At 35.7% G+C, this 23623-nt stretch overlaps 1 long non-coding RNA gene across 1 annotated transcript in view; it reads right to left on the bottom strand.

Moving 5' to 3' along the window:
• LOC112617958 overlaps positions 1–8225 on the bottom strand; it is a 44490-nt gene extending 36265 nt beyond the window's left edge. The window contains exon 1 of the long non-coding RNA XR_003117995.1: positions 8169–8225. This is a non-coding gene — a long non-coding RNA (uncharacterized LOC112617958). The remainder of the gene's footprint in view (positions 1–8168) is intronic.
• Positions 8226–23623: the final 15398 nt, after the last annotated feature.

Below are 23623 nucleotides of genomic sequence, written 5' to 3'. Positions count from 1 at the left end.
CCACCAAAAAGGAAAAAATTGGGGATTTAACAAAAAGTTACAAAAATAAAATATGTCCATCCTTGGAAAAGGCTTATTTTTAAATAAATTATATGTATGAAACAGAAACCAATGAAACAAATTTTTTTGTATTTAATCAGCATCTAACAGGTTTACTAAATTGCCTTCTAATGTTGATGTAAGGCAAAAGTGCAACCACTACTTCCATTAAAGGTAGACAAAATGCTTGAAGAACGTAGAAAAGAAATTATTTCTGTGCACTCTCTATGATAGGCTGATCATTTCACATCTCGGCATATTGCTAATGAATGTGGCATGTGAAGTTGGACGATAGTAAAAAGATTGCTGAAACTCAACGATTACAGCACATGCTTTAAAACTCAAGGGTTTCTATTGCTGGGTTTGTGACTCAGATGTCATTCCTAATAGGGTTATTTTGTGTTGCTGTTCAGTTTTTAAACTCTTACTACTTAATCTGTGAAGATGAGTAACAGTCTACTTCAGATCCTTCATCCACTTTGAGACTTTCTTTCAAACAAACTACACAAATTACAAATCAAACTAATGTATATTAGTAATCATTTATGATTTCAACATGTATCCTATAACTATGCTGAGTGCTGATGATAAAAATAATAAGAAAATATACCTGTCACAAGACACAAGACAAAATTAGCACAAATTTAATTAAGATCTTAATTAGCTTTTACTTGTGATTCTAGCATCAGGCAACATATTGTTTTATAAAATAGAATGGATGTTTTGATGAGCCAAGCAGAGAAATTTGCCTTGATAAACAGAAAGGGGCTAAGGAAAGCAGAAACAGAACAAAAAAATGGATTGGTTGCTTCAAAGTTAAAGTGAAGGGGACTTCCTTCTCATGCCCACTAAAACTGGCCTGTCTGGGGGTTTGAATATTTTCTCTCTCTCTCCTGATTGCTCATAAGGTTAGATAAACAACTGGGTTTCAGCTTGGTAATATGGAGCTTTAACGTGAGTAATTCCATTTTGGTTTGGTCTCGTGGGCCTAGTACAGGAGCTCATTTCAAACCAATGGCCTCCCATAAATTGTATTTGACAAGCCCCCAAAATAACTTTTAGTGCTCTATCCTCTACTTTCATAATTATTCAGAAGAATATTGAATGCATGAACCTAACTATGTAAAGCAGCAGTGATACAAAAATATTTTTTTTCTCATGCCAAGCATATTATGGACACTATTCCTGAGGTTTGAAAAAAGAAACATATGTGCCACAGGTAATGTAAACAATATTCCTAGACATTGTTTGTTATCTCTTGGTGGAAAAAAAATTGGCTTTGCTGCAAGCTGATTAGGAGATGAAGAATAAATATTCTTTTGCAAAGAAATTCTGTTTATCTATCATAGTAATTGCATTACATTCACTTCTTTTCGTATTAAACTTTTCTTCCTTATATTAAAAAATCTATTTGCAAATTGTTCCTAACTTTTCCCTTGCTTTCACATAAATAATTGAAACACAGAAGGCGTATGGTCTGATTGACTTTAGGAAAAATGTCTACCCTTAGATAAATGAGAAAATTCATTGAAACGGCTCCTCACATTGAGTAGGTTGAGTATGCAGTCAACAAACACATTTTAGCTAGTGCTAGCATCAGTGAGGGCACCATCAAGCTTTGGACGAGGTAACGCAACTTAGATTCTGACTGGCTGGCCCACAGTTTCTCATGTCTTGAAGAAGCAAACAGGACTTTCAATCAGTAATGTTAACAGCTTCCTTGACTTGGGGAAAAAAAAAAAAACTGTGGAAGAGAATATCAAGTGAAACAAAGCAACATTTATAAATGTGAATCTAAAGGAAATTTTGCTCTCTTTTATTTCCTATTGTTTTACAAGCATATTTGCTTTATTTCACATTGGTAGTCATGTTAAAAATTGAAGAAGCTCATCAGTTCGTGTTTATGTTGATGTTAAGAATAGAAAGACAAGGCAAAAACTCTGTTCCATAAGCCAAAAAGTTGCTGATATCAAATATGCCTGTGTAATATAGGCATCCCCCTTAATGGCCTTAAACATTTATGCACTGTTTAAATCTTTGTTACCTTAAGAACTTGGTTTTGAGGTTTTCTGTTTTGGTTGGTTGGTTTTGATTGTTTTGGTTGAGTTTTTGTTTTTATTTTTTAATCTGTAAAATGAGTCATAGCTTCCTGACAAAAAAGAAGGAAAGACTAAAGTGTTAATATTTAAAAAGAACACTCAAGGTAAGTACTCTTCTTACCTCCCTATAAGTCTTATGGGTATTGTAAACAGCAAATGGATTAAGAAGACGACTAGAAAGGCATAAAGACATGCTTTGCATGTGATTGTATGAGATTATTGCAAAAATGAACCCTCCATACACAGCTAATCAGAGACATTACAGGGTTGCTGAAAATGCTCTGAAGAAAGCAATGATGTCACATGGTGCAGTAAACAAATGCTGGACTTGTGGAGGTTTGGGGGTTGGGTTATTGTCAAGAAAGTAGAGTGCTTGCTGGCATTGATGTAACTGTAATTATTTATAATAGAGCTTCTCAAAAATTAGCTAGTATTCCTGGATGATAAAACATAAACTGTTGGGCCCTATGTACAAAGTTTCTGATTCACTAGGTATGGGGTTAGGTCTTAGAATTTCTAATATGTCTCTAAGTGATGCTGGTGTTTCTCTAAGTGATGCTGGTATTCCTGATGAGACCATTCAAAGAGGAGTTTAAACTAAATCAAAAGCAGGTAAAGAATGTAAATATGAGAAGCTGTCACAGTAGAATGTAGTGAAGCTTTGACGAGAGAAGTATGCTCTGCCTAAAGTATTCAAGTTGAAAATAAAATAATACCAACAACAATTATAATAAATGCAGTTTTAAACAAAATTAAAGGATATGAGCCTGATTCATCCTGTCTGCTTCTTGAATTTCCAGAGTTTTTGGGGTCCTCCTCTAAATTTTTATATACTCCAAGTACAAACTTGATTATGATTTATTGAATTTGGTCTCTATATTTTCATAGTGGAAAACTGAGGCTCATGAGGAAAATTAGAAAATTTAATGAGAAAGCCACAATAAAAAAATCTCAAAAAGAGGGACTTTTCAGAAATAATTACAGACACCTAGGAATTGAAGAGGTAGGCTGCCACTTGCTGCAGGAAGCTCAGGAGAAACTGATAAAAGTCCTGGTCAACAAGTAGTAATAGCTTGTTGTAAAAAGTATCCAAGGGCTGGCACTTAAGGGAAAGAAAGCCAACATTTATTGGAGGTCTATGATATGCTGTAATTTCTTCTAGGCATCCTTTGAATGTTTTTCTCAATTATCCTCACAATTATTCTATAAGATGGTATTGTCAGTACATTTCACAGATAAGGAATCTAAAACTCAGAAACATTTAGAAGCTTGCCTGATGCCACATATCTAGTAAATGTGAGATCTGGGAGCTGAACAGAGGCCTTTCTCCAATGAGCATTTGTTTTTTGTTATATCACTGGCTTTTGCTCAGCCGCAAAATTGAGAACATGAGAAGACTGTCTCTACATGAAACCCCTCCCTAAGTCTACTTTTCAATCTGAAAAAAAAGTAACAAATTCTTTTCAGATAGTCAAATAACAGAACCATTATCATCCTGGAAGACAAACAGTACTTTTAATTATTTTATCAAAATACTCTGGAGAAAGGAGAGTAAAATGCAAAGAGCCTAAGTTTTAGCTGCCAACTAAGCTAAATTTAAATCATGGTTTCATTACTTCTTGTCATTCTGCTTTTCCCAGTAACATACCAGGGTGAGGTAAATTATATCTAAGTAATATGAGAATAAACAGACCTATATGACCCAACTTAAATTTAAATGATATAAATAAAATGTTCAAGCATAATTCCTGCCATATTACAGACGTTATAGAAATATTTCCTTCTACCTTTGTCTAGGTTAATACAATAAGCCAAAACACTCAGAAAATGCTCTTATTACTTGTTAGCAACTTACTTTTGTTTTTCTCAGCAGTCCCTTATCTGAACTCTTTTACTTTTGTTTCCTGTTCCATTGGTCTCTTCCGCTTTGCAATGCTTCTAATGTTTCTAATCTTTTACTGAGCAAAAATGCCTTTGTCTCATACTGTCTTATAAAAGACATACTAGACCAGATCCTAACATTCTCTAAAGAAAAGATGCTACTGAATGCAATGTTTAAGTAGCCTGAAATTGCACCTGCATCATCATATTTCATTCTTTCATATTTTTACTTATATTTCTTTGGAATTAGTTTTAGTCTTTCCTGTGTATAAAATAAATATGCTCATTGGAGAAAATACTAAAAATGCACAATTTTTTTAAAGTCCTCCAAAATTCTGCAACTCAGAAAAACCTCTACATTTTTAGTATTCTCAATTTTTTTTTTTTTTGGAGGTTTCCATTCACCAGCTTCCTTTCACTGTGTGTGTGTGTGTGTGTGTGTGAGTGTGTGTATGTGTGTGTATGTGTGTGTGATCATAACTGGATTCTAAATGGGTTATTTCATTTGAAAAATATCATATTCTTTTTCTTTTGTCATTAGAAAATAATTTAATAATAGTTTTTAATGCTTGCACAATATTTCATCATATACCTATCCCTGCTTTATTTGTTTATAATCTCTCCTGGAAAAAGCATTGCAATGCAAATATCTATTTAAATTGCCATTGCTTGAAAAATAGAACTAATGAGAAAAGACACAATAACAATGCATATTCAATCTCATAATTACAGAATTTGTACAGCTGTAGCTTTGGCCACAGAAGAATTAATTAAAATATCAAAAATTCACCATCATTCACTAAGTGACTCATGAATAGTTTTACAAGTTTATATTGTATATTGTTTGTATGAAAATGTTCATTGATATACCATTTTGTTATTGTTAGGAAGGAAATAATGTTCTATAAATATTTGTTGAGTAAACAGAAATAGAAAAGACTTTTGTGTCTTTATATTCCTATGGTACTAAAAATATTTTCCAAGAAAGGAAATACCATTTCCTAACATTACACAAAATACATATGATAGATGGATAGAGGTTTATATAGTCATTGAAAGAATATTTCAAATTTTAAATTTTAACTATTTTTTCATATTCAAATTCCTCTATCAATTCTTTATTCGTAGCTGCTATGTGAATCCAAGCAAGTTTTTCATCTAGTGACCCTCTCCTGCAAAATCATTAAAGACAGTTGAACTAAACAATTCTTATGTCCATTTCAGCCCTAAAATCCTACATTTCTGTGTTCTAAAAGGTTAATTAATATGGTTTCTAAATCAAAGCATAATAACATTATACAAGGTACCTTGTTTTTGAGGATGAAAGAGAATATGCTAAAAAAGTTTTATTAACATTTTTCAGGTATATTGCTATATGTCAACTAAAACTTTGGAAATTAAATGATTGCATAAAGTATTATGATTATAACTACTGATTATGTAGAACATGTGTAGGCACAAAACATGCATCTAAAAAAGATCTTGCTTAGTTAAAAAAATCCTGTTTTTAGAGCACTATTAGTTTTGATAAGATAAACCATTTGTGTAAGGCACAATGAAAGGAAAAATTCTTTTATCAAATAGAGGGTTACATAGGAAAGGATGCATTCTCCAGAATTTTGATAGTTTAAAATATTTAATACTGTAAGAGTTCTTAGTAGATCAGTAAAAACACACCATGAAAAGTTATTTTTGAGGAGTACTTAAGCAGTTACAGCGTTATCATATGAAGGCAAATTATAATGTTCCTTCTTACTAACCAGGCCTCTGTGTACTTTTTGATCTTTTGCCTAAATACATTTCATATTCCTTGGTTATATGTAAAGAAAGCCACACATTTAGTCCAAACATAGGAGAAAAGTAATCGGGGCTTTCACTGGAATCCAGTAGATGAATACGTTATTTACTGATAATCTTTGTTACGTGTACACAGCTGGGGCTGGAGGTGTGGTCAACGTGGTAATAGAGATCACCAGAGGATACTTCAGACACCGCTACGACTGACTGGTATGGCTTTCTGCTCTTCACTCCTGTTTTAAAGATTGCTCAGACGTTTTCAAGAAATGTGTAGAAATATGTTTGAGGCTCAGCGTGCTTCTCTTATTTTGCTGATAAAGAGTCTCTGGCATTAGCCAGACTTCTTGGAATAGTAATCTTTCTTAATAGCAAGCTAACATGTTCTCTAACAAAAAACCTTCCCTTCCCACTTTTTTTAACCAGTTTGCTGAGTTCCATGTCAGTATTCTTTTATTTCTTCATAAGAGCCTAAAATACCTTGCATTTTGGCAAAGTACATTTATTTTATTTTTTAGCTTCTAAATTATTTAAAACAAAAAGTGTCGACTGCTTGAACTTTCATTTTTATATCAACCAATATTTCCTGGTCTCCTTTTCAAACGAGCTAACTTTTCTGAAGATTTTTAAGAGGCCACCTGATTTCAGGAGTAAAAATAAGTGAATGAGAAGAAAATATTTACTATTTTCAACTACATCTGTGGCAAATAATCAAAATGTGCATATACCCAAACTACAAAGTATCTCTAGTTAAAATATAAGCTGTTTAACATTATCTTTAATGTTAGCAACCTCACAAATGCCTTCTCTACAAGTCAGGGCCTCACAGAAAGCCATAAAAGGAGAGGAATATAATTTCGCTTGCTGGCCCTTACTGAAAAGCTAAAATAGAATAGTAACAGAAATCATATTTGCCAGCCCTAACCGAAGGAGTTGTGAAACGTCTAAGAAGATTGTAAGTTATTATAAAAATGTTGTAATTATCATGCTATTAACTATGCCTTATAGGAGCTGAAACTTTTGTTTAACCAAAAATTATTTCAAGAACAGGCAGCTAATTACTTACATTTAGAAAATATATTGCATACAAAGATATGGAACATTTTAAAATGTAGCTTTAAGTTGAAATGCAATAGTCCATTTTTTTACTCCCTAGTAAGAACTAGGATTTTTGAAATGATATTTTCAAGTATAGTAAGAATATCTTTGAAATAATTCACTTCTTTTTCCACTTGTTGGACTCAAAAGATTTTTTAAAACTGTGTCATTTATTTCATAAATTGTGAATTCTTTAAAGCAAACATGAGTGTGTGAAAGTTAAAGCACATCTGCAGTAAGAAATTACGTGATTCTTACAATGAGTTATTGCTCTTTTTAAAAGTGATTCATTGGCTATGGCTTGGGTAGCTTAACCCTTTGAAGTATGCATATCTGTGTATTCAGATTACACATGTTTTGAAAAATTCATAAGTTTTGAATTACAGGTATGTATGTGGAATTGTGAGGTTAATACAGAAAGTTTGGATGAAATGCCACTTTGGCAGAACCCTAAAGATTAGTGTCAGCTATGGGATCTTTTTGCTGATGTAATAATGCACACTTCAGTTCACCTTAAACAATGACTCTCTATCTTGACTACTGCATTATGTCATTACATACTGTATTTATGGCTTTTTCAGGTATAACTGTGAAAGCTTTATTGAATTATTTTTCATTTCTTTTCTAATTACGATTTTCAATTTATGTCATATCCGAGGGAACATAACAAGAAACTAAATCAATTTATTTCTCTGTGTTTCTTGTTTAATAAAAAGAAAACTAAACTTTTCTGATTTTTTTCTGAAATTGCTTTTTCATGCTTTCTTAAAAACAAATTTATCTTTAAATTTAAATTCAAATATGAAATCCTTTGCCAAGATACATGTTTAGCATTTTTTTTTTCCTTCAGAGAACTTTGTTCCCAGTAAGAATAATTTATCCTGGTCCCAAAACAGTTTTAAACTGGAAAAAGAAGTCGCTTTTAAGAAACCAAAATGGACATTTTTGTCTTAAATGAATCTACCAATGCCTTCTTTCTCCTTTTCTCCACTATTCTCACTCACACACACTTCAACAAGTCTACCCACACCCTATTTTCCACTCCACACTGTTTCTTCCCTACAGTAAGTCCTTTTCAGGCTACTTCGTGGTTTGTCCATAGCCTAGGCAATGCAAATATCACCCAAATGAGTCCCTGAGATCCATGTTAATAGAAGCTATACAATGTAGTGATAAGAACCAGTTGGCTTCTCTGTCTCCAAATACTGACCTAATACATGTTTGCAGATTAGATTTACAATAGATGAATTTACATACAGTTCTGTGCTCTGTAGAGTACTGTAGTTGCTTTAGAGTCAGAACGGCAAAATGTGGCTCTTCTGAACTTAGAAGAGAAAATTCTGACCCCTCCTCCTTCCCCATTTTAATGGTTTGACTAACCATAGACAAACACCCTTAGCATATTTGGGGAAGTAAGTTGTTATTTTATCGGTTTGAGGACTTCTCTAAATTTATCTTTTATATGCTCTCCAGCCCTGGGCTGTGATGTTTTCTGGTTGTCTTCAAATATCTGAAAAGGCAAAAGCTCTTGCTCTCAGTTCTTATTAACTTCTTGTCACAACAGGAATAGTCTGTTAATCTCATTGGCCTATAAACTGATTTTTTTTCTTTCCTTGGTTTTCTCCCCAAAACATTCCCCAACTTAATTTGCTGCTTGGAACTTCTATATTGAAGACCACCCATTTCCTTATCTATTTCTCTGCTCATTCTTCACTGTATCTATGGATACATCTGATGCTCTTTATTCTTAAAAGGATGAGAAAATAAGAAATAGGAAGAAACTGAGGAGTTGTTTTAAATCTCAACCAATAAAATTATTAACATTACACCTAGCTGATATAAATCTATACACTCAAGTGTTCAAGAAATTTCATTTTCTTTTACTATCACGATTTTAAAAGTTTAATTCTAACTCTGAGACATCTTCCCATTGGGATGACAGGAAATTCAATCCCAGGCACTCTCAGTTCTCCCCATCTTCTCTCCCTCCCCTTCCCCCAGGCCCAGAGTTGTTAAGGAATAGATGTCAAATGGTGATGTGGAAACAGTAAAAGGTGGCACCTTTTCAAGAATGTGCCCTTCCTCTACATAGGTCCATCTGATTGCTGATCTTGCTTTGACAGATCTTCTGTATTTTCAACAGAAGGCATAAATGTTAATTTGTATGTGAATTCTTTCACATTGTAAATATTTATTTAAATGATGCCATTTAAAAATATATAGTTTTAAGCCAATTCAGCCCATTGGCCACCATTTTACAACTTCTGTCTTGGACATAGTAAGTGCCATAACGGCGCTTGCTATCAGGCTGCTTTGGCCTTTGTGCCCTGCATGAAGACAAGGGTCAGCCTGGCTACGTGTCTGATAACTTTTCAGAGCCCAGGGGCTCAGGGGAGATGCTCACTTAGATAGCTTCTACCCTAACATTTGGTGATTATCATTTATTACAGAGTACTTTGTGCTTCAGGAGTTCTCTAGTACTAAAAGGTTGTTTGCACAAGCACAACAATAAAAAATTAATTACACCAAATAGTAGGTATTGCATGGTTCTTAGCAGGTGAAACTAGAGGAAGTATTTGGCATGTTGCTTTATTCTTTGCAGAGATTCCATAATTCCAACACTATGAGGAATATATTGGTAAAAGGAGAGATGCTGGTGTCTGGCCCCCTAACACATGACGGGCTTCAAAAGTCCAGGCATGAGCAAATAGAAGATGTGTGAATCTGGACATGGATAAGGGAAAGAATGGAAAACAAAATTGCAAGAGATGATGTAGAGTAAACTGGATAGGATTTGGTACCAAAGATATAGAGAGTGATCTGGGCATAGTAGACACAGATGTCTACAGTTTAAGGACTCTATGGGTAAGAGGATGAATTTTTCCCTTCAACAAAACATTGACTAATGAAAAATTAGTTTTAGATTATCTATAATCAGTTCTATTTTTGGCAAATCAGATCATGACACTCCACATCTGAAAAGTTTCCATTGGCTCTCTGATATAAACAGGACATATTTTAGCCTCTTCTACTTGGTCTAAAAAGTCCTTTAACATACAACCTCAAACTGCCTCTCTAGTCCTTACATAGCACCCTGAATACTCAATATTCTACATCTACTCAAACACACTATTTTTTTCTTTGCTGTTTCTAAAACATGCCAGGCAAATGTCACAAGTATGTTGTATTCGCTGTTAAATTGGCAGAATAAGTTTATTCAAATCAGTTTGTGCCTAAAACAGCCCTCATTTTAGCTCTTGTCTATCTTTCCCCTACCCAAATCCTTTGAAAACAACTTGAGATTGTGTACAGAATTATGGTCATTCAATAGGTTTTTACTTTCTTAAGACTGATTATTTCAGTGAAAATAAAAATTCTCTACCATTCTTACTAGTTAAGCTACTTTGAACAAGTGACTGAACTGTTTTTCTTTTTTTTTTTAATTTTGGGGTGCTAATTGTGAACATTAAATAAGTCCATGTTTGTACATTAGATAGTCAAAAAATGTTAGATTCCAATTAACTGATCAATAATTTGGCCAAAAGGAAATTTAGGCCACAAAAAATACAGGACGTGGGAAAGGGGAGTAAAGGATAGAAGAAAAAAAGAGGAAATATTGATAGTTGTGTCCCTCCAACAAAGTCCCTTTTGATACTGTTTACTGGTAAACAGTAAATAGGCTCTTCCTAGAAAATTTAAAACATATATTTGTTAATTTATCGAGTGCTAGAAGTATAAATTTACTTAGTAAAATACTACTTCTACTAAAAAATTGGATAGCTTTGTAGATAGCTTATAAAAATACTTGATTCTTACTATTGTGTCAACAAATATTTAAAATAAGTACCATGCCCTGTCAAAATCACACTAATGCCATATTTTTGCATAAAGTAAACATTCCTGGTGACAGATAGAGGGCAATAAATATGCTTGAGAAAATACCTTATATTTCATCCGGGCACGGTGGCTCACGCCTGTAATCCCAACACTTTAGGAGGTCGAGGCAGGCAGATCATGAGGTCAGGAGATGGAGACCATCCTGGCCAACATGGTGAAACCCCATCTCTACTGAAAACACAAAAATTAGCTGGGTGTGGTGGCACTTGCTTGTAATCCCAGCTACTCAGGAGGTTGAGGCATGAGAATCTCTTGAACTTGAGAGGCGGAGGTTGCAATGAGCCGAGATCATGCCACTCCACTCCAGCTTGGTGACAGAGCAAGACTAGGTCTCAAAAAAAAAAAAAAAAAGAAAAGAAAAGAAAGAAAGAAAAAAAGAAAAAGAAAAAGAAAATACCTTATATTTCTATTCTTCCCAAAAGATGTATCAAAGGTGACTGTGAATGAAAATCATTTTCTGCAGCAGTGATATGGTCTGGCCCTGTGACCCCACCCAAATCTCATCTCCAATAGTAATCCCCACGTGTGGAGGGAAGGACCTGGTGGGAGGTGATTGGCTCATGGAGATGGTCTCCCCCATGCTATTCTCGTGGTAGTGAATGAGTTCTCACAAGATCTGATGGTTTAAAAATGTGGAACTTCTCTCTTTCTCTCTCTCATGCTGCCATGTAAGACCTGCTTTGCTTCGCCTTTACCTTTTGTCATGATTGTAAGTTTCTTAAGGCCTCCAGAGACATGCGGACCTGTGAGCCAGTTAAACTTTTTTTCTTTATAAATTATCCAGTCTCACGTAGTTTTTTATAGCAGTGTGAAAATGGACTAATACAAGCAGTAAGCTGGATTTTGAGAGAATTGACAGGAAGAACTTTGCCTAGGATAATGAACACTGTACTTCTGATACCCTTGGTTGTTTTCAGCTACCATCAGTTAGTTACAAGAGTTCAGACAGGTCTTGTTTGTGCCTGTCTTCAGAAAAAAATAAAGAAAAGAAAGGAAGGAAAGAAGGGCAGGAAGGAGGAAGATAGGCTATATTGCCTTTGGTCTGGAATTTCAGCCACAATTCCAGCCTTGTATTTGCTAACCACCTGTTTCTGGCCCTCTAGTTTCATTCTCCTGCTGTCCTAACCACTTAGTGCTAGATGCATCTTTGTTCACCCATCTCTGACATTGAACTTGGCTAAAATTTGTCATACTCTATTCTCTTTCCCATAAAGGTAGTCTATGTTCATTCCTAGCAAATGACTGTCTTGTGCCAAAGGTCATCACCCCATCTCAATGGAGTCTAGAGAATTAGATTCACAAATCCTCCCACTTATACCTCTATTACTACTGTGCAACTCCCCATTCTATTCATAAAACTGGCTACTCATAAGAAGAATATCTTTAGGAAATGGTTTGTGGCTGTGGAAAGCTCAGAGATAGCCCTCTGGCTAAAAGGAAGAGTTAATTTAAGTCACTCCAAACAGATTACATATCTGTTTTTTCCCTCTCTGTGTCTCCCCAGTCTGTTTTCTATGATTAGAAAATAATGTTTAAAAGTGATTTGTGATTCAGCTCTTGCTGCAAAGTGGGTATTTGTAGTTACAACTACAAATTGGCTTAACCCATTAAAGTCTTTGTGCAAAAAACCTTGGGATGAGAACGTGCTTACACTGACAAACCAGTCAAGACAAGTTTTTCAAAGGGTCTGTCAGGAGGAAGCATATGGAGTGAAGACTGCAAATGAGGACAGCTAACTTGTCCTTGTCCTTCTCCTGTCTTTTCACTTTTCAGAAAGGTTCAGAGAAAGAAGGTACACAACTTTCACTATAATCGATTCCAGTGATTCTCCTAACATTGCAGCTTGGAAGTTTAGTTCTTTTAAGTGTCCACATCCTTTTTTCCTATAGCCATTTAGGTCCATTTACCTTTCTGCTGAATTCAATGGCAGCTGTTCAGTCCTCCAGTGTACCCGTTTCATAGTCTTTGCTAGTGTTTGATGTACTTATTACGTCTAGTTTATATCAACTTGTTCCTTTTTACTCATTTCCTTAGGTACAGTCTCAAAATTTTAATCACTGTTCAGTTTTCAAGATGTTCATTGTAGTGATCTGTGTCCTTGTCTGTATCAATGTAGGATTTAGTTTGCATACATTAACACAGGCTTAGAAAAACAATAAAGACATTTTTCTTTTCTAATGTAATAAGGAATCTGGTAATAGTAACTGCCGCTGGTTCATCAGCTCAAAAAATGTTAGGACTTGGCTCCCTCAGGTGCTTTAGATACTTGTGATTATATGATATCTACACTATCTTCAGTCATCAGTCCAAATTCAAGGCAAGAGAAAGAAGGACAGGGAAAAAGTCAAGAGGCCCTACACCTGGTCAGGGCAGCTGAATCTGCTAGACCCTTTAAAAGACTTTCCCAGAACTGTATCCAGTGACTTCACTTACATTTCTCTGGCCAACTATAATGGTAGGGAAGACTAGAAAGTTTCATATATTAGGTAGGCTCCTTGATCTTCATACAAAAATTTTATATTTTGTTAGGAAGGGAAAAGAGAGGAATTAATATTAGGTAAACAGTTAACAGCCTATATTATAATGTCTTTCTCTTCTATAGTATCATAAACCCTTATTCATAATAGAAAAAGCAAAAGATTTTAGATTAAGGACCCACGGTGGAATGGTTAATTTTATATGTCAACTTGACTAGGCCACAGTACCCTAATATTTGGCCCAACATTAGCCTCGATGTCATTTTGAGGGTACTGTTTAGATGTGATTAACATTTAAATTAGTAGACTTTGAAAGCAGATAAAAATTGTTCTTAATATGGGTAGGTATCATCTAGTCAGTTGAAGGCCTTAATAGCAAAAGACTGAGATTCCCAAAGGAAGAGAGAATTCTGCCTCCAAACTACCTTCAGACTCAAACTGCAGCATCAGTTCTTTCCTGGATTTTCAGCCTGCTGATCTGCCTTAGATTTCAGACTTCCCAGTCTCCACAATCAATTCCTTAAAATCTCACACACTCTCTCTCTCTCTCTCTCTCTCTCTGTATGTTTGCAGAAAACATACACCCACATATATATTCACATTGTTCTGTTTCTCTAGAGAACTTTAATATACTGAGTTTGAGTTTGGGATCCCAGACTAAGTAGTTAGGTAAATGTGGATGGGTACCTAAGATTCAGAATCAGTTGGTATAAACCAGGAATACCAGGAATGTTAAGGCTGTGCTCTAAAACCTTGAAAAGGTATGAGGATAGTGGATGGGAAGTATGTGGGAGGAATCCTGGGTCTTCTCATTTCATTGCTGTACTCTTGTTTCAACTGCACCTTCATTTCTATTTATTGGGATTTTAAAATTTGAGCTTCCCCATTAAATTCTATTTGAAGAAGTTGATCTGATTAAAATAACACAGCAACTGATCTTTAAGTTTCAGTCTAGTTCTGACAAATAAGTTTTTTAATTAAATGGATTTAGCTCAAAATATTCTGGGATCTCCAACTGGTAGGGCCAGTTGGGATTTTAGGTGTAGGAGCTGATCCAAAGTAGATGGGATCCCCTAAAATATTCAATGCCCCAAATGACAGTGTCCTAAGAGGTGTTGCTAACCTAGATTCAATTAGTATAAATATATGAGTGATTCAGTCTAGTGTGTAAAGAACAACAGTGGGAGTTGTCTGACAGTGAAGAAAGTTGAAGTCGGTGTGTTGTGGTGTCATGGGTTGAAGTCATTGTTTAGTTTGGTCTGAGGCTGCACAGGTAATTCTCTGCCCTCATTCTGGAAGTGGAGGAAGTGGTCCTGATATACTCACTCACTCTTAATCAAATTCCCTCAGGAGCAGAGATTACTCTTGACACCCAGGTCTGTTAACACAGTGAGTCTAGCGAGGACAAATAAGATCTGACACTAAGATCATACAGGGCGTTTTTATTTCATAAAACTTTTTGCCCACAAGAGATACTCAATAAAAACATGTTAAATAAATAAATCCACTGTAACACTGTAACTTAAACATGGAGTCTAAAGGTCAGCATACTGTTTAATGTAAAAGTATTATGTGTGTTCTTAAGGAGATGTTCTCATTAGATAGGGATTTGTCAAAGTTTCAGAGATTATTTCTTCTCAGAAGGAAATTCTTGTTTTTCAAGCTCTAAGAATAGTTCTAGAGAAAGATGTTAAATTAACAAGAAAATCTGTATATGGTGTTTTAGACCATCTTACTACGTAATTTTCTCTTTTTTATTGGGCTACATGAGAACATCCCTACAAGGAGAAAAAAAATCATTTTTATCATAATATTAAGAAATACAATACAAATAGAGTTTACTGTTGAAACTAACTCTATAATTGACCCAAATTAGTTCTCTGTAAAATTTGACCAATCAATTTTTTTTTCTATCATTCAGTTTATTCTGTAATAGCTTTAGGAGAGCTTATATTGACCAAATGACTATCAAGATGTAGCTTTAATTTTATAACATAAAGTCTGTAGCAGTATAAATGATTAAGAGCTCTTGTTGTTGACACTGTTGTTAACTGTGTTAGTAGGCTCTAATTCCCGAGAATTCTGAGTACAATTCTGCAACCTTGGATAAGTTATTTGGTTTCTATAAATTTCAACAGTTCCCTCATGTGTTAAATAGAGATAATAATAATAGTACCTATTCCCTGATAGGTACTGATTTTGGAGATTATAGGAAAAAGTGCATATAAAATGCTTAGCCAAGTGTCTAACACCTAATGTTTGAAAAATAGATGTTTTAGTCATAATTTTTACATTTTGATGGCTAGATTTAATAGATATAAATTGTTTTTCATTTTCAAATATAAGTGAAATTTTGTTAAGTGGTTAGTGATTACAATCCTTTCTTATGTGCAAAATGTCTTATTCCTACATGAAAAATATTATCTAAACAGTATTATAGTCTTAAACAGCTCTTCTTACTTTGTCTTAGGGAAAATGTTCTCATGAAATGAAAAGTCCTTCTTCAGATCAATAAGTGTAAGATCAGAGAGGCAATGGGTCAGGAAAATCAGTATGAAGGATGAAAAGTGGGGAGGGAGACACTGAGGGACAGAGGAAAGGAGAAAAGACCAAACTGCTATTTGGCTGTGTAAAAAGTTTAGGGCAACTGGCTTCTGGGTAACTGGAACTGAACTCTCAACACTGGGGCTGATTAACAATTGTATCACTACTCTCCCCTCCCCAGAGACTACTCCACTGGGCATCTCTATTATTAGGGCTCTTCAAACTAGTATTCTCAGCGTTATCTCAAGGTGATATTCACATGAGCTACTTTCAAAGTGCCTGAAGTATGTTGCAACTTCTGTTATTTACTACTTATAATGTAAGAAATCAAACTCTACAGGATCACAATTAAGGAAGGAATGGGGGCAGTGAGAGTTAGGAAAGACATTAAATTTAGAAACTACTAAAGGGAAAATTTAGCTCAGTGGCCTAAGGATGTTTTGAATTGCTAAATACTGTAGGATGAGGCAACTGTCTTTTAGCCAGAGGCAAAGGGCTTTAAGTGGGCCTAAAAGCAGGGAGACTGCCAACCAGGAGGAGAAGGCAAAAACAGGACTGGCAGATAGAACTGAGGCTAGCTGGTTGTATTAGTGAAGAGGCAGTAGTTCTCGCAAGGAAACTGGCATCGTTGGCGTTGATTCAAGTTGAGAAGCAAGCCAGCATCTGAGTTGGAAATCTGAAACTCTCATAGACTTGAAGAGCATTTTGATCAATATCTCTCCTCTATTCTGCTATTATAGGAAGTCTGTCTCTGTTGGTTTGATTATTAAGCTTTCATCACCACCCAAATAGCAATACCAGAATTGTTCACAAATCCGTATTTAATTAACATTTTCTGTGTATTTTTTCTCTTTATTCTTATTTGACTATATTCTTCTATCAGTAGTAACGCAATTTTTCAGTTCCTATCTCGAAGTACATAACATTTGTTTTTCGATTCTTTCCTTTTTCTTTTCCCCTATCCTGGTAGAAACCCTTCTTAGGCAGGAAGAGTGAAATTGCTCAGTAACTGGGGAAGGCAGCTTTCTGCCCAAGTGGGTGTTTTGTTTTGAGATACCCTCAAGCAAGAATTTTGTAACAGACACGAAGAAGTCTCGAGGCAGATCTATTGAATAGTAACATTCAAACCTTCTTCCGTGAGGAATTCATACACATACTACTGTTGTTTTCATTTTGAGTGACAGTGTGATGAACTGGAAAGAACAAAAGCTCTTCTGCCGCACAGGGCCAAGATTGAATCCTGACTCTCCTATTTTTGCTCTCGTAAACTTGAGCAAATGATTTCACCTCTGGAGTATCAATTTTTCCTTCTGTAAAAGTGAGATGCTATCCATTTTGGAGAACCGTTAGCATGAGGTAAGAAATTATAGGGGGAGATACAGCATATCACAAGCACTCAATAAGTTGTCGTTTTCATTATCTTTGTTATTACTAATCATATTTCCCATATTGTCAAGTCATTGTAAAATATTGATAATTTTACATATATTCTATGAAATTATCATACTTTCCATACTTTGCTAATTAGTAACATCTTTTATCATTGGATAAAAGTAGGGCTCTTAAAGCACAGAATTTATAGAACGTATGTAGTGGTGATGCTGATTTTCACTTTCAGAAATCTTCATGCTCAATTCCTTTCTTTAAAATTCTGATAGTTAAATAAGTGCAAAGTAAGACATAATTTTGGCCAGGTGCGGTGGCTCACGCCTGTATTCCTAGCACTTTGGGAGGCCGAGGCGGGCGGATCACCTGAGGTCGGGAGCTTGAGACCAGCTTGACCAACATGGAGAAACCCCATCTCTACTAAAAACACAAAATTAGCCAGGCATGGTGGCACATACCCAGTAGTAATCCCAGCTACTCGGGAGGATGAGGCAGGAGAGTCATTTGAGCCTGGGAGGTGGAGGTTGTGGTGAGCAGAGATCGTGCCACTGCACTCCAGCCTGGGCCACAAGAGCGAAACTCCGTCAAAAAAAAAAAAAAAAAAAAGACATAATTTTGGTCCCCAGGCAAAATTAACCTAGGATGGAATATGGAGAAAACACAGGAAAGAACAATTCAATGGGTGCTGTATATACGAAACAAAGTTAAGAGAAAGTTGGGTAGGTGGATCAGCAAAGGCTATGATAGCCCTGAAAAGATTTAACATAGAGACATGGGGAACGAAATGAGGAGAAGGAAATTTTGGGTGGAGGAACCAGCATGATAGTAGATGCAAGTCCAGGCAGGGTGTCTCAAACCTGATATCTCAACACTTTGGGAGGCCAAGGCAGGAGGACTGCTTGAGGCCAGGTGTTCAAGACTAAACTAGGCAACATAGCAAGATCTTATCTCTACAAAAATATTTTAAAATTAGGCAAGTGTGGTGGCACTCACCTGTAGTCCTAGTCGCTCAGGAGGCTGAGGTGAGAGCATTGCTCAGAATTCCCAGGAGTCCCTGGAGTGCAGAAGTTCCAGGGTTTAGTGAGCTATGATCGCACCACGGCACTCCAGCCTCAGCCATACCACAAGACTGTCCCTAAAACAACAACAACAACAACAACAACAAGAAGATAGTAGATACAGGATACAAGAATCTGTGGCAATTTTGGTGATAAAACTGTTGGCATGTTGTTGACCAACTCTTTTCAAACTCTTAATGGATCAACCACCTTTCCAAATAAAATGTTATGTAGAACTCTAATGTAAAAAATTTCAAAGTTATAATTAGAATACAGTTACTTTATAGATTCAAGTTTACACAGTTACTCTTACAATGTTCTGTCTTAATGACATCTAGACATTTGAATCCCGGGTTAATAAACAGCAATTACAGTCTCAGCATCCACTGTACTTGTAACAAAACTTTGTAAAGCTTCTAATAACTACAGATTATTAGGTTTCCAGATAATTCACTTGAAAAACCACTATGGTAGAGAATCTGAAGTACAAACTGACAGGTTTGCCCTTAACTCAGTTAAAAATTTGAAGGTTTCTTAGTGTGGGAATGATATAGAATAACACTGCTCTGGAAAGGCTAATTTTATAAAAGGAACAGGATGAACTAGATGAAATAAAGATCAGAGGCAAGGAGACCTCATTATTAGCAGGCTGTTGAAATAGTGCGAAAGGGGTTGAACCACAGTGGAGTAAGAATGAGGTATTCATTAGCATTCTAGTTTAAATTAGAGCTTGATTTTAATTTTACAATCTTAGAGATACTATAGCTATTATTACTCCTACATTTAACACATATAATTTTGTTGGCTTCAATCAAATTTTAATTCTCTGAAAATTAACTGTTACATAAGAAATGGAACTTCTTGTAATTATTCTGAATGTTGACTTAGAGTTGTATTTGGTTGAAAATGCTAATTTGAAAGAGTTTTTTTGTTGTTGCTGTTTGTTTGTTTGTTTTCTTTAGAGTTTTAGTTCTTTAGCGCTTGGCTTAGGTCAGTCTTTCCAGCATGAGACTCATTGGATGTAAATCACATGCCATTATTTAAATGTATAAAAGTATTAATAACTTGGTTTAAGTAAGTCCAGACCCTTTGTTTTACATTTCTATTTTCTGTTACATGACTTAATATAAGACAGGATTTATTTTTTCCTAAAATCTTTTCTAAAGAGTATGCTTTCGTCTGATACTGAAACCAGAGTTTAGAGAGAAAAGTTTATAATAGCTTTGTTGCAAGGCTCTAAAAATCAAAGGCAAGTATTTTGAAGACATAAATAGCTATGTCTAAAGGTTCTATCATACTTTATTTATCAATCATCACCAAGCAAAGTGATATTCCATATAAGTAAAAATTCCAAAATAATGAATGTTTATTGCTTTAGATGACTTGTTTTTCCATTTCAGTCACTTTGAAAATCTTCTAAAATGCATTCCACACTGCCTTGCTGTTGGAACAACAGTATCATTACAAAATTTTCTTAATACTCTTTTTCAAAATTCAGATTCCTTTCTGGGTACTAATAGTCATTTTTGTTTCCAAAGCACCTAATTTCTTCAGATTTCTCATCCGTAACCATTAGTCAGCCTTCACAGAACACTGAAACAATAAACATACAAGAAAGGTTCTTACAATTGCATATAAAGTAAAATTAAAAATAAGTGATGACTTTAAAGACCACTTTGTGGCAGCCAGGCATAGTGGCTCACACCTGTAATCCCAACACTTCGGGAGGCCAAGGCTGGTGGATCACTTGAGGTCAGGAGTTGGAGACCTGCCTGACCAGCATGGCGAAACCCTATCTGTACTAAAAATACAAAAAAATTAGCCGGGTGTGGTGGCACACACCTGTGGTCCCAGCTACTCAGGGGGCTGAGGCAAAAGAATTGTTAGAACCCAGAAGGCAGAAGTTGCAGTGAGCTGAGATCACGCCATTGCACTCTAGCCTGGGCAACAAAGTGAGGCTCTATCTCAAATTTTAAAAAAAAAAAAAAGGCCGGGCGCGGTGGCTCAAGCCTGTAATCCCAGCACTTTGGGAGGCCGAGACGGGCGGATCACGAGGTCAGGAGATCGAGACCATCCTGGCTGACACGGTGAAACCCCGTCTCTACTAAAAAATACAAAAACTTAGCCGGGCGAGGTGGCGGGCGCCTCTAGTCCCAGCTACTCGGGAGGCTGAGGCAGGAGAATGGCGTAAACCCAGGAGGTGGAGCTTGCAGTGAGCTGAGATCCGGCCACTGCACTCCAGCCTGGGCGACAGAGCGAGACTCCGTCTCAAAAACAAACAAACAAACAAACAAACAAAAAAAAAAAATCACTTTGTGGCAGCCATGTAGCAATCAGAGATATTTTACTGGTATTCTTCATATTGTCTCCAAACTATTAAAGTTACTGGATAACTTCTGATTAGGTGGAATATGATTGATTTTCTGCGACAGTTGATTTTAGGTGATTTATATTAAAAGACATGATACAGAGGATATCGGGAAAGTATTCCACTCAATTAAATAAATTAACCATTGTTTTGAGAGGCATGGTTGCATGGAAAGACATCCACTTCATACTGGATATTATAATAGTTGCTACAAGGAAAGTTTACTTTCTGACCAGACATCTCTGTGCTCCCATTGCATTTTACACCATCCCATATCACAGTTCTTGTCTTGTTTTCTTATAGCTGTTTTGCTTAAAATCTTTCTGCCCCTTTCAACTAAACAAACAAACAAAAAGTCCTAAGGGGAAAGATATGCCTGAGTTATAGACACAAAGTAAGTACCCAGTATGCACTTATTTTTTGTTTGTAATTAAAATGTCAGGGTCAGCTTAAAACTAGACAGATGCCAGAAACTGAAAACGAAAATGAAGAATAACTCATAACTCATTCTTTCTGGTTCTAGTCCTTGAGGGAATCTGCTAGATTACACACACACACACACACACACACACACACAGAGAAAAGAAAAGAAAAAAAAAAAGAAAAAGAAAAAACACTCCTGCCAACCCCTACATACTATCTCTATATCTCTACATCTCTACCCTAACTTTCTAATCTCCTTTCCAACACTTCCAGGTAATGGTCCTCTGCTCCAGCTACACCAATTCTTGAAGGTCTCATTTCACCATGGAAACTATCGTCTGTATTTTCTTCCAAATTATCTGGAGTTGATCCCCAACTCTCAAGTCCTGGAGCAGAGAGAAAAGAACACTGAATATGTTCATCGTTTTGATTTTGAAACCAAAAATTTATTAAAAGTGACAAAGAGGTTGAAGGAAATCCCTATAATGCTTTCTTTCATCATTTCCCAATGTGCGATCAGTACAAAGCTAGGCCTTCTGTATATATCCTTTATTATCCTGATAAGAAGTTACTTTTATACCAATTTTTAAGGACAAAAACCAGAAGTTTAGAGATATTAAGTAGTAAAGTCGTCTCTCAGTATCCGTGGGGGGACTGGTTCCAGGACCCCCAGGAATATCAAAATCCATACAAACTGAATTACCTTACATAAAATGGTGTAGTATATGGATATAACCTATGCACAGGTTTTCATCTATGCACATATTCCCATGTATTTCAAACAACCTTTGATTACTTATAATACCTAATACAGTACCTGTACATCACTTCATTCTTGTGGGTTCAACGTAGTTCAGTGCATGTCAATTTTAAGTTTTGCTGTTTGATACTTTGTGGAATTTTTTACCTATATATTTTTCACTCACAGTTGGTTGAATCTATGGATATGAAACACACAAATACAGACGGCTAATTGTGTGTCCAGAGACACGAAAGAGAACATTATAGATACAGGATGAAAGCCAGGTTTGCTCAATCTCATGGTGCTGTGTCTTAGAGCAAATAGTATTCTCATGTTTCCTGGTCTCACCTTTCATTGCAAAAGAGTCTCCATTTTCAGAAGCAACCTGGCATTTTCATGAAAGCTACCCTGATGTGCTCTGTCCTCCCTAGTTGTCAAAACCTTTTTCCTCCAGGTTCTGTAAGCCTGAGAGCACTGACTTGTTAAATTACAAATAGTTATATAGGGAACCAGATTAATACTCAGCAGCCAGATTCATACACAGCAGCATTTTAGTAATGAATTTGGGAAAAACTAAAAATTTTCAGGAACATGCTGGAATGTCAGGCACTGTGACCAGATCCTTGGAAGGTATTTGGGGGCAAGGATATTTACTGGAAGCCCATCAAAGGCAGAAAAAGCTGCTTTTGGAAATGCGTATAATCTAATCTTTTCTAGTGACAGAATGACAATTTACATCCAATGTTTGTGGTAGTAGAAGAATTGCTTTATTTAGCCGGAAAGAGGGATATGGATGGTAATGGTTGATGTCTCTGTGTTTAACATGTAGATTGAACAGGAAGTGTGAACTATTAGAAGTAGAAGGCAGATGGAAGGACATGACAATTGAATGAAATGTCAGAAAGAAAATGAATGCACTAGATTTTCTTTTCACAGAGTAACAGTTTCCTTTCCATGACAAGAGACACAGGGACATGCTTATAGATGACAAAGCAATTTTCTTCAATTTACGGTATTTCTTTAGTGCAGGGCTGTCCAATAGAATATCTGTAATAATGGAACATTTTTATTTCTCAGCTGTCTAATAAAATACCCACTAGCTACATATGGCTATTAAGAACTTGAAATGTAGCAAGTACTATTAAGGAGCTAATGCTTTTAAATTTTTAATTAATTTAAATGTAAATAGCCTCATATTGGACAGTGAAGCAGGCAAAATAGGCATTGAAGCCATTTCTCCACCTTTCCTGTCAAATTTAATAACATTGAGTTTTGGTTACATTTTATTTTTTTAAGTATTATCAAGAATTTGAAGCTATATTGCTGGTAGTATAAGCTAGCTTACTCAGGTGAGAAGTTTGAAGTAAGTGATATGGATCAGCCTTTCAAGCTTTGGTCCATAATGTGTGCTATCACAAATAATGTTATTGAAATAAAAGTAATTTCACAAATATGTGTTAATAATATCCGTCCAAATACACAAATGAAAATCATTTATATAAAATAGCATGGGATGTTAACAAGTTAAAGTAAAAATTAGTTAAGATGATGGTTCCTTTTGTGCCATAGGAGAATGCACTATCTGGAAAAAACATGAGCCAGTGACGTGAACCTCCTTCCTTAGTGGTTGCATATTGAGAGGAAAGGAGGAACAATAAAAAGAAAGGAGAGAATATAATTCAGGCTTTTCAAACTCAGTTATCCTAGGGCCTAGGCAAAGTGTTAATATGAGATGTATGAATCCATGATAAGTGTGCCCCTCCCTCCCCCAAACTCCCATCCCCACCACTCCAATGTATTCTGGTCTTCTGGTTACA

Source organism: Theropithecus gelada, chromosome 2, assembly GCF_003255815.1.
Source record: "Theropithecus gelada isolate Dixy chromosome 2, Tgel_1.0, whole genome shotgun sequence".
Classification (NCBI taxonomy): Eukaryota; Metazoa; Chordata; class Mammalia; order Primates; family Cercopithecidae; genus Theropithecus; species Theropithecus gelada.
Note: the sequence above shows the minus strand (reverse complement) of the source record. Positions and strands in the feature narration are given on the sequence as shown.